Source organism: Oryctolagus cuniculus, chromosome 5 (assembly GCF_964237555.1).
Source record: "Oryctolagus cuniculus chromosome 5, mOryCun1.1, whole genome shotgun sequence".
NCBI lineage: Eukaryota > Metazoa > Chordata > Mammalia > Lagomorpha > Leporidae > Oryctolagus > Oryctolagus cuniculus.
Window position 1 is genome coordinate 165,867,723 of NC_091436.1, and position 10,720 is coordinate 165,878,442.

The 10,720-nt window shown below is 52.5% G+C and overlaps 1 long non-coding RNA gene across 2 annotated transcripts in view; it reads left to right on the forward strand.

Annotated features, from left to right (window-relative positions):
- Positions 1-8,618, forward strand: part of LOC103352266 (uncharacterized) — a 46,009-nt gene extending 37,391 nt beyond the window's left edge. Inside the window, exons 4-5 of one of the 2 annotated variants that reach the window (XR_007923117.2) lie at positions 4,490-4,734; positions 4,887-8,618. This is a non-coding gene — a long non-coding RNA (uncharacterized lncRNA). Of the gene's footprint in view, positions 1-4,489 lie in introns of both variants that reach the window. The other variant, XR_007923116.2, reaches the window with a different exon arrangement.
- Positions 8,619-10,720: the final 2,102 nt, after the last annotated feature.

Here is a 10,720-nt window from a genome sequence, read left to right on the forward strand (position 1 = left end):
TGATTATCTTTTATTTCTGTAGTATCATCATAACATCATCTTTTTCATCTCTGATTTTATTAATTTGGGTCTTCTAACTTTTTCTTGGTTGGTTGGGCCCATGGTGTATTGATTTTGTTTATTTTTTGAAAAAAACCAGCTTTTCATTTCACTGACATTTTATATAATTTTTGGTTTCAATTTTGTTTATTACTTCTCTATTTTTAATTATTTATTTCTTCTGCTAAAACCTATAAATATTTTTATTTGATATTTGCGGGCATATATATTTGTCATGCAAAATTGAAACAATATCATGGGAATGGAAATGAGGCAGGAAAAGTACCTGGTGGGCACTTCCATGAAGTGGATTTTTATTGATAGGTAATAAAAATGTCCAAGACGGTGATTCTGGAAACATCACCTAATGCGTTCCCCTCCCAAGTGTTTTAATTTAATTAGGAGGCAGGTTGATCATGGTGTGTCACAGCGCTTACAACCTCAGTGTCTGGGAGCGACGCTGGGTTGGAAGTGTGGTTTCCACAAAGGCAGGGATGGCCTCCTGCCTCCATGGCATCGCGGGACATCACACGGCTTCTCCTCTGATGCCCGTCTCGCTCAGCCCTTACGTGGATCTTCCTCCTGTCTGCTCCCTGACGCGGCCCTGTCCCTCAGGTCAGCATGGAAGGAGTGGGGGTGGGCAGGGGTTGGAGGTCACTGGTAGCCGTCCAGAGGAGCTGGACAGAGACCCAGGCTGCACTCCACAGACGAGCGTGGACAGGAGTCCTTGCCCGGTGGGCTCCTGTTCTGATTTTTAAGGAGCTCCTGCTGCCTGCGGTGCGGGGGCCCTGCGTCTGTGCTGCCCCGCGTGGTGGACAGGGCGGGGGTCACAGCAAAGCCGTGGTCTGCACTCCCGGCATTGACACGCAGCTTCGGGCGCTGGGAGTCACGGTGCAGGCCCCCCTTTCCCACTTCTCCACCAGAGATGTCTCCAGGACGCGAACTTTCTGGAAGACACGAAGCATCAAACTGGACCTCCCTTCGGTCCCTCTAGGCTGAGTTTGGTGCTCCCGGCGCTGCCTGGCACGTAGGAAATGCTGGTTTCCATCTTGTCTGGAGGCCCGACTCCGTCCCTGCAGAATGTCCCCTGGGTCTGTGAGGCAGGAGAAAGATCAGTACCCCGGTGTCTTTGCAGATGAGAGGCTGGATGGAAGGCGCATCCCTGCAGGGGCCGGGCGGACGGCGGAGGAGGAAGACGCGCTCAGCTCTCCCTACCCAGGCCTCCACACCTGCAGGTTGAACCAGCAGCGGATTGAACAACAGCTGTTGTCCTGAACACGCACAGACCTTGTCTGTCACTGTTGGCTGAACAGTACAGTAAAACAGCCATCTACATAGTGTTCCCATTGCACACCTAGGGGTGATCTGGAGCGCAAAGGAGGAGGTGTGTGGGTTGTCAGCCAATACCGGGACATCCTGTTTAAGGGACACAGCACGCGTGGGTGTGGGTGTTCCTGGGACTGGGGTGGGGGCTGGGATGAATCCCTCATGGTCACGCAGGGAAGACTGTGAATGTAGCCACATCAGAGGCGACTTCTTCCCATGTGACCTGGAATCTGCTCTCTTACATGTAATACATCGTTCGGTTATTCCCCGAAGCCAAGGAAACTGCATTTCTCAAGTGTGTGCCCTTTAGCAAGAAAAGGCCGATATCGTAGAACCTACTTGGTCACTGAAGGAGACACAGCAGGTGGCTGTCTGACATGCACTGGCTGGGAGGGGACCCACGCATTCAGTCCCTGGCAGTGACCAAGCTCCCAAGCAAGGCCCCGTGCCAGCTTGGACACTGACATGCTTGGGAAGTGAGGGTGACTGCTTGTGAAGGCACAACGGGGCCTCTTCTGCATCCAGACTAACTTGGAGTTCAGCCGGAAGCTAATTCAGGTTTTGTTTTCACTGATATCACACTGCATTTGTGGAGCCTGGGACAAGTCCCCGGCCTGGGCAAACAGAAGGAGATTCTCGCCACAGACAGATATGAGCCTTCCACGCGGCCCTGCCCACCCACGTGGGTCTGAATTTAACAAAGCTGCATGCACACTGGGGTCCCACCGGGTTACGAAGGAGCAGAAATATTCCCATTGCCTGCTGATGTCCCAGTATCTCCGCATCAGACCGGAACACATTCCTCACGTGCCTGTGTGACGCTGGTGACACACAGCTACTGGAATGCCAGTCATGGAAGTTTACCATGTATCATGTATCATACATGATATCATATATGATATATGATACGTGGTAAAGATACTAAGCAGCTGTGTTACTGGGTTGTGTATTTACTACACTACGCTGTTGACGTTATCTTTAGAATAGGCTTCTTCCGCCTATACCTAAAATAGTGGATGATTAAACAGTGGGCTGGGCAACAGACTAACACATTTTGCATTACCTGAGTCTCGTATTGCCACACAAGCCCCCACTGAGCGGTTGAGCTACACTAGCTGCGTTTGCATGAGCGCATTCTAGAATGTTCCCAGCGGTCTGGGGACCCGCCCATGACACACCTCTCAGAACGTGTCCCTGACGTTAAGAGACTCAGCACTGTGCACCATCACCAGAGGGCAAGCGCCTTTGGCCGGTGTGGGCTTCCGGGGTCACTGGGTTCATGGCTGCTCCAGGTGGGGAGTGGGGGGGGGTCGCTGTGCACCACCCTGCCTGGGGACCGTGACAGAGCACACACATTTTGTCTGGAAGAGCTGTGGGATTGCACTGTTGGGCTCAGCAAAGCCTGTTTGACCATATGAAACAGTGTCTTTGTTAATCAAAGTTTGATTGTATTCAAGGGGGTTCTCGGAGAGCAGAGAGACATGGGTGGTGCACCAGGCTAAGGAGAGTGGGGGATGTTTCTCTGTCGTCTCCACAGTGAAGGCCGGAGCTTTCCTCTGCTCTCCCCTGTTTCAGCACGGCTCACAGTGGCCAGGGCCCTGAGGGCTTTGTGAAGATCCAGCGCCCTGAGGGCTGGTGTTCCAGCTCCTCCTTGTCCCAGCTGTCTCTTCAGCCCTGCCTGGGAGCCATGGAGAAGTGCAGTGCCCTTATCTGTCTGGAGGCAAACACCAGAGGCTGGAGAAGTTCGAGGGTCTACATGGCTGACATTGTGGTACTGCCGGTTAAGCCACCGCTTGTGACCCCGGCATCCGGCAGCAGAGAGCTGATTTGAGCCCCTGCGTCCCTGCTTCTGGTCCAGCTGCCTGCTAACACGGCTGGGAAAGCAGTGGAAAATGGCTCAGGTCCTTGGGCCCCTGCCACCCACGAGACGGACCCAGATGGAGTTCCCGGCTCCTGGTTTCACCCACCCCTGGTTGTTGCAGCCGTTTGGGGAGCGGACTAGCAGATGGAAGCTCTCTCTGTTGCTCTTTCAAATAAGTAAATAGAATCTTGAGAAAAATGTTCCTAGAAAATGCATATTATAAAGAAGCTGCATGGATTAAAAAAATCCTTTTGCACCAAAATAAACTTACCTCTGAATTACTTTTTACATATTTTAGAAAATACAATTTATCCATTTTCAATGCTAAAAAGAACACGTGTTCATTATAAAGGTAAAAAGGACATGAAAGTTGGACGCTCACAGGAGAACCAGCCCTAATTCCAAAATGCAGACAAGTTCTGTTAAGTCTTGACTTACATTTTACTCACTCTTGTCTTTTTTTTGGTACATGCATATTTTTACACCTTCTTGGCCATCATTTCTTTATAACCACATACTTCTCTATTTTTCATATGACATGATATTTCCTATGCTATTACAAATTATTCTCAAACATTCTTTCAATAGCTATATCTTGCCTCCCAGAAGTGATTTCGGGCAATTTACATACGTTTTCCCTGTGTAATCCTAACAATGGCCCAAGGAGGCGGGAGTTAGTCTCACACAGGTTGGTAAGAACGTTGAGGCAGGCAGTGTTAGTGATGTTGCTGACACGGCACCATTATGAAACACAGAGGGTTTGTAGATCCGCGCTTGGACTCCATTTCCCATGTTGCCACTCACTACTCCATTTCTCTATCACTGGACGTGGAGTTAGCCTCCAAAATTAAACTGTTATGAATTCTTTAGTGCACATTTTTGGACAGAACATCTCGTTGCTCATATTTTATTTGTTTCTTTAAAGTTTACTTATTTATTTTTATTTACTTGAAAGGAGGAGACAGGGAGAGATCTTCCATCTGCTGGCTCACTCCCCAAACGCCACGACAGGAGCTGTACACTCAGTCTGGGTGTCCCACAGGGGTGGTAGGGACCCAGGAACCTGTGCCATCGTCTGCTGCCTCCCAGGGTGCCCATCGGCAGGCAGCTGGGTCTGAAGTGGAGCCAGGACGGAAACCAAGTGCTCTGGTTTGCACGCAGGAGTCTTAAGTGCTACCATGGACTAATGTTTTTTAAAATAACTTCCTGCTTTTGCATTTTATTTGTTTTTTGCACTTCCTATTCTTCCCCACATTCCTTCAGGGGGAGTCCGGCACAGTATCTTTCTGAGGCAGATCAAGGCTGAGCATCACGTGGCAGAAAGATGGGAAACAGGAAATGACACTGGAAGAGTTACGGCGCCAGCGAAACAAGTGATAAGACTGTGTTCATCGTGGTGGAGGCCATAACTCAAAATAAAACAACCAGAACCGGAGCCTGCCAGTCTTCGGAGGCTTAGCTTTAACTGTAGCGGCTCAGAAGATATTTACGGAAAGAGGGACCATGAGGTAGGTGTACCCACACACCATGTGTGACAACGCACAGCGTCGCAGAACTCAGCGGAGCTCTCGGAATCAGCTGTGTCTCGTTCTTAGCCAAAATAAAGACAATGCCAGGCCATCTGGCCCTGAAACAGTTTAATGTCTCGTCTTTCCTGTAGGTAGACAGAGAACCATTTGGAAGTTAACGCTCATGGCTGCATATTGCACGCAGATTTTTAGACTTCCAAGAAGGCGCACAGGGCTGCTACAATTACAGAATCTCCAGTCGCCCAACAAAGAGACTGCCCTTCAACAGCGCGCGTGTTTCCGAGGTCACTAGCAAGCGTTGGCTCTGAACACATGCTGTGCAAGACCCTGGTGTGTGGAAGCTGTTTCTGTTCCCGTGGGGAGGAGCTTGGGATCGGATCACTTTCAGCTTGCCTGGACGTCTGGTTAGAAGGATTCACACCAATTCTACCTTGGCCTCAGAGAGCTAGCTTTTCCTGTCAAGCACTGAGCGTCTCCCCTCCTTGGCTCAGCCCCTAGGTCAGCTGTCTTCTAAGGGACTAAGTGAGGCTGCCTTTTGTTTTTCAAGTGTGGCTCCCAGGAGGCGAAGCGAAGACGTGTTTGCAGATGACGTGTTTGCAAGTGCTATAAAACGTTCTTTGTGGGCGAGGACATTCCCGGCCCACGGTGCGGCGTGGATGAACTCACTCTTGGTTTTCCCAGGAAGAACACCACTATTGTCCCTTGGCTCCCATTCCGTGGGCGCTGGCCAGGCTGGGGATGCAGTCGGCGGAGAAGGAACAAAGTTTTCCTCTGTGCGAAGCTAATTGACCCATTCTGAAATCCAACCTGTGAGCTCAGCCTTCCTGGCACCAGCCACACGCCGACGGAGCTAACGGGGACAGCCGGTTTCCAAGGCCTCAGGCAGAGGTCCCGCAGCCACCCAGGCGGCTGCCACCTGGAGCAGGCTGCTCGGCAGGCTTCCGAATGCACGGGAATCTGTGCACAGAGCAGCCAGCTGGCATGCAGGGGCCGGCCGCCCGAGCACACGGGGTCCTGCTCCAGCTCTGCTTTGTTTGGGCGATGACTTATTCGCACGACCCAGATGTTCCCTGTAACCGAGAGCCCTGCAGACAGCGACCTCGGCACACATGCGGCTGGGAATAAATGCCACCAGGGGACCTGGGGCTGCGGTGCCATCCTGGGGCCCTCGCTTCCGCTCGGTGCTGTCGGCCCCCTTCCCTGACGGAGCAAGGTCCTCCCCGTGGGGTGGGTAGTTTTAGGCTTCCTTGTGGATACGTTGAATGCTCTTAACACATTCACTTTAGAACGTGAGCATTTGTGAAGAGAGCAAGAACAGAAACAGAAAGAAGTTTGAAGTGGATATTTGGAAAATACATCCATCCCTGCAGATGGTAACATAGTCTCATAATTGTTTCCTACTAAAATTTACGCACAGGGGCCTGCGTTGTGGCACAGTGGGCTGAGCTGCCACGTGGGATGCCAGCGTCTCCTATGGGAGTGCCTGTTTGAGTGCCGGCTGCTCTGCTTCTGGTCCCTGCTAATGGGCCTGGGAGGCAGCAGATGATGGCCCAGGTGCTTAGGCCTCTGCCACCCATGTGGGAGACCCAGAGGAGTTCTGGGATCCCGACTTGGTCTGGCCCAGCCCTGGCCATGCTGGCTCTATGGGGAGTGAACCAGTGAATGGATGACCTCTCTCTCTGTCACTCCGCCTTTCAAATCAGTACATAGATAAGGATTTAAAGAATGAGATAAGGTTTGTTTGCGGCCCTGCCCCACCCCTGGCCTGAAGCTGTCCCGTGCAGCAGGAATGTGTGCAGTGACGGGCAGACTCCTCCAGGCACAGATGCCTTGGCCTTCCCAGTCGTGCAGGATGTGGAATGTCCCTTCCTAAACCCTCAGCACCTCCCCCTCCCTGGTTTCCTCTTCCCTCTGCTCCCTCTCCCGCTCTGTCCACATCCATCCTGCAAACGCGCCATTGCCCGTCCACCGCCCCCCCCCTCCTCCGCAAGCAGTGAGTCACTGCTCTACGCTGCACGGTGTGCATTGCCCTGGGAACATTACTCAGTCTGCCTGATGCCCCCAGGCTCTTCCTGCTTCTCTGACCCAGCTGGACACCCCCCCCCCCCCCCCCCGCCATGAGCTTCCTGCTGTCTGCCCTTTCTCCTCCTCTTCCTCCTCCCGGACCTGATTCTCATCCAACGTCTTGTCCAGGACTGCACGCTCCGGCTGTGTTGTCTTCCTCATGGCATCTCTGTGGCACCTGGTGAGGAGGGGCCACAGACGCCTGCACTGCTGGGAGGAATGGCCCCGGGAGCCTGCAGGCGGGCCCTGCCTCTCCGCACTCACGCCCACCCTCTGGTCCCCACCGTCTCGTTCCTAAGCCCTAGCCTTCTCTCCTTTTGTGTTCTCTGCCTGCCCTGCTCGTCCCTCTCCCCATCCGTCCACCCACATGTCCCTTGCCCAGCCCCTTTTCAGCCCAAGGCTGCCCCTGTCCTGCCCTCTGCCTGCGCTGTACCCGTGAGTCCTCCAGCTTCCAGCTCCAAGGGTCTTCACCGCACCCAGATGCCAGGCAGAGCGCCCCCAGCCCGAAAATTCAGAATCCAAATCTGAAACGTTTTGCCCTGATGTGATTCTACAAGAACTCCACACTTGACCTCAGGTCAAAACTACTAAAACTATTGCGTACAATTATCTTCAGGCGATGTGTACAAAGTATAGGAGAAACATGAATTTCTGTTGAGAGCTGAGCCCCGTTCCCAGGTCTCTCCCGAGAAGCTCTGAGACACTGTGGACCCAAGCATTGTGGATTAGGGAGGCTCCACCTGTACCACCTGGTGGCGCGACCTGAGTTTTCCCAGGCTCTGGCTCTGGCCTCCCCTGTCAGATTGGCATCCACCTTGCCCATGTCCTGTGAGCCCCGGGCAGGGCTGAGCTCAGGCCGGTGCTGACCGGGTGACTCCTCTGCTTCTCTCCTATCATCCATAACCCGTCCATCACTCAGAGCCCAGCTTCCTCCGCGGTGGGTCCATGGTTGTCAGGGCTGGCTCACGGAGCAGATTCCCACTTTGTGGGTCCCTGCCCACTGTGTCTGAGTGGCTGTGTGGGTAGAACCCTGTGTAAAATCCAGTGAGCTCACTGGTGCCCTCCCAGGGAGGGGAGCACACCACACACTGCTTTGTTGCATGCACTTGGACAACTGAGAAAATGAAGCCTGCAATGTGTGACCCTCGCGCCAGCCTCCATGCACCTCGCCGCTTCTCGCTGTGGAGTGGACGCATGGATTTCTCCATGTGGGAGGCAGACGGCAGAGCCCTTTGAGAACAGGAAGTCGTCACCACAGCCCGGAACGTTTTACTGGGCGCACAGAGATGTCCTCGTGTTAAAGAGTGGAGACTTAGCTTATATGGAAGGGAAGTAGGTAAATGGCAGTGCCTTGACAAGAATTCTGAGACTCATACACTCGTCCACGTACCAAGCTGACATCACCAAGCTGACATCTGAAGTGTTTCGTTGTAAGTTTGTAATTAGTTACTTTTATTTACTTATTCGACTGGCAGAGCGAGCATTCCCCTCCTCTGGTTCACTCCCTAAATACCCATAATACCCGGGACTGGGTCAGGTTGGAGCTAGGAGCCAGGGATTCAATCCAGGCCTCCCAAGTGGCTGACGGGAGCCCAGTCGCTTGAGCCATCACTGCTGCCTCCTGGGGTCTGCGTTGGCAGAAAGCTGGAGTCGGACCTGGAGCTGAGCGTCCCAGCCAGCGAGACACACAGGCATCTTAACCACTGCACTAAACACTTATCTCTTGTCATAAGCTTAAATTAGTTTATTTCTTATTAATGGGAGGAAATGTTAAATATTTCATAAAGTAAGATGAGAATTGACTATGATTGAAATGCTTATTATTTTTATTTTTTAAAGATATTTTTATTTTTATTTGAAATATTTGTATTGGAACACCAGAGTTACAGAGAGTGGGAGACACACACACACCACACACACACAGATCTTACATCTGCTGGTTCATTCCCCAAATGGCTCCAACAGCCAGGACTGGGCCAGGCAGAAGCCAGGAGCCTGGAACTCTGTCCAAGTCTCCCAGTGGGTGCAGGGACCCAAGTACTAGGGCCATTCTCTGCTGCTTTCCCAGATGCGTTAGCAGGGAGTGGAGTGGCCAGGAATCAAATTGGTGTGCCAGCCCCTGGAATACCTATTTTGAAATATTGTTGCTAAAACAGGTTTTTGTTGCCTTATCAATTAAAGCATGGCGTATCTGAAAGACAGCAGGTAAAAATTTCATTTACATGTTCGAGTTATTGTACTTTGATAGATGCAGTCAGCCTACAGAAGCCCCCGTTAACTCTGAGAAGGATCAGCCTCAGAGCCTTATGTTCCTTCGGATGTTCTGAATGATGGACCTTCCTGGGTCTGCACAACCTCCTGTCCCAGGGAAATCTGTATGAGAGGGAGGGGGCAGAAGCCTCAGGCGCTCGAGGGCCTTGCCTTGACGCTGGTTTTAATTTCTGCAGTTTCATATTCCCTCCTGCAGCAAAGCAGCAGAGCAAGATCTGGGATGGATGGATGAAGGATTTACCTTCCATAAGGGGAGAAGAAGTGTGTTCTGAGCACAGGCCCGTTTTTTCAATCCAGGTGATATTAGCAAAGAATACCCCTGGACACTGATATCCTTGTACCTATTCTTGTCTGAGGATCCTTTGGCAAGTTTTCACCTCTTCCAGGTAGATGTGTATCCCCGTTGAGAGAATGCTGGCCTAGTCATCAGCTTACCCAGGCAGGTGGAGGAGCAGGGTGTGCACTCCTCACCCAGGTTCCTCTGCAGAGAGGTTGGCCCTCGTCCTCACTGGAAAGCAGGCTGATCAAGGAAAAAAAGGAGGATTTTTTTTTGACAGGCAGAGTGGACAGTGAGAGAGAGAGACAGAGAGAAAGGTCTTCCTTTGCCTTTGGTTCACCCTCCAATGGCCACCGCGCTGCGGCCGGCGCACCGCGCTGATCCGATGGCAGGAGCCAGGTGCTTCTCCTAGTCTCCCATGGGGTGCAGGGCCCAAGCACTTGGGCCATCCTCCACTGCACTCCCTGGCCACAGCAGAGAGCTGGCCTGGAAGAGGGGCAACCAGGACAGAATCTGGCGCCCCAACCGGGACTAGAACCCGGTGTGCCGGTGCCGCAAGACGGAGGATTAGCCTAGTGAGCCGCAGCACCAGCCAAGGAGGGCTTTTTAATTAATTAACAACAGACACAGAAATGGGAAGGTCTTAATCCGTTTTCCATTGCTGTAACAAAATACTTGAGGCTGGGTACTTGTAAAGACAAGAGGTTTATTTAGTTCAGTTTTGGAAGCTGAATGGCCAGACAGCATGGTGCTGGTTTTGCTTGGCTCCAGGGAAGGTCTCCTGGTGAATAGCTCTATGGTGGGAGCAGGTGGGAGAGGGAGGGATCAGGCTGATAGGCAGGCCAACCAGTGGGGAAGGGCAAGTGTTGCTCCTTTGTAACAATGCACTATTTGCAACAACTAACTGGGGTTCCAAGAGAACCACATGGGTCCCTCCCAGAGCAGCTACCCCAATAACCTAATAACCTTCTTCGGGGCTCCACCTTTTAAAGGGCCCACACCTCCCTACACCACCCTCCTTCCAACATGAACCCTTGGGGGGCAATCCACACCCAAACCGCAGCACCCAGGAAGGAAACAGAACAGACCAGCTCTCCGAGGGGCAAAGGGCAGAGGGACAGGCAGGCGAAGCCAAGGCAGAGGAGCGAGCACAGGAGCTGGGACGCATCTGTGGCCAGTCTAGGTGCAGTAACGTGCTTCGTGGCACGCTGGGACGCATCTGTGGCCAGTCTAGGTGCAGTAACATGCTTCGTGGCACGCTGGGACGCATCTGTGGCCAGTCTAGGTGCAGTAACGTGCTTCGTGGCATGCTGGGACGCATCTGTGGCCAGTCTAGGTGCAGTAACGTGCTTC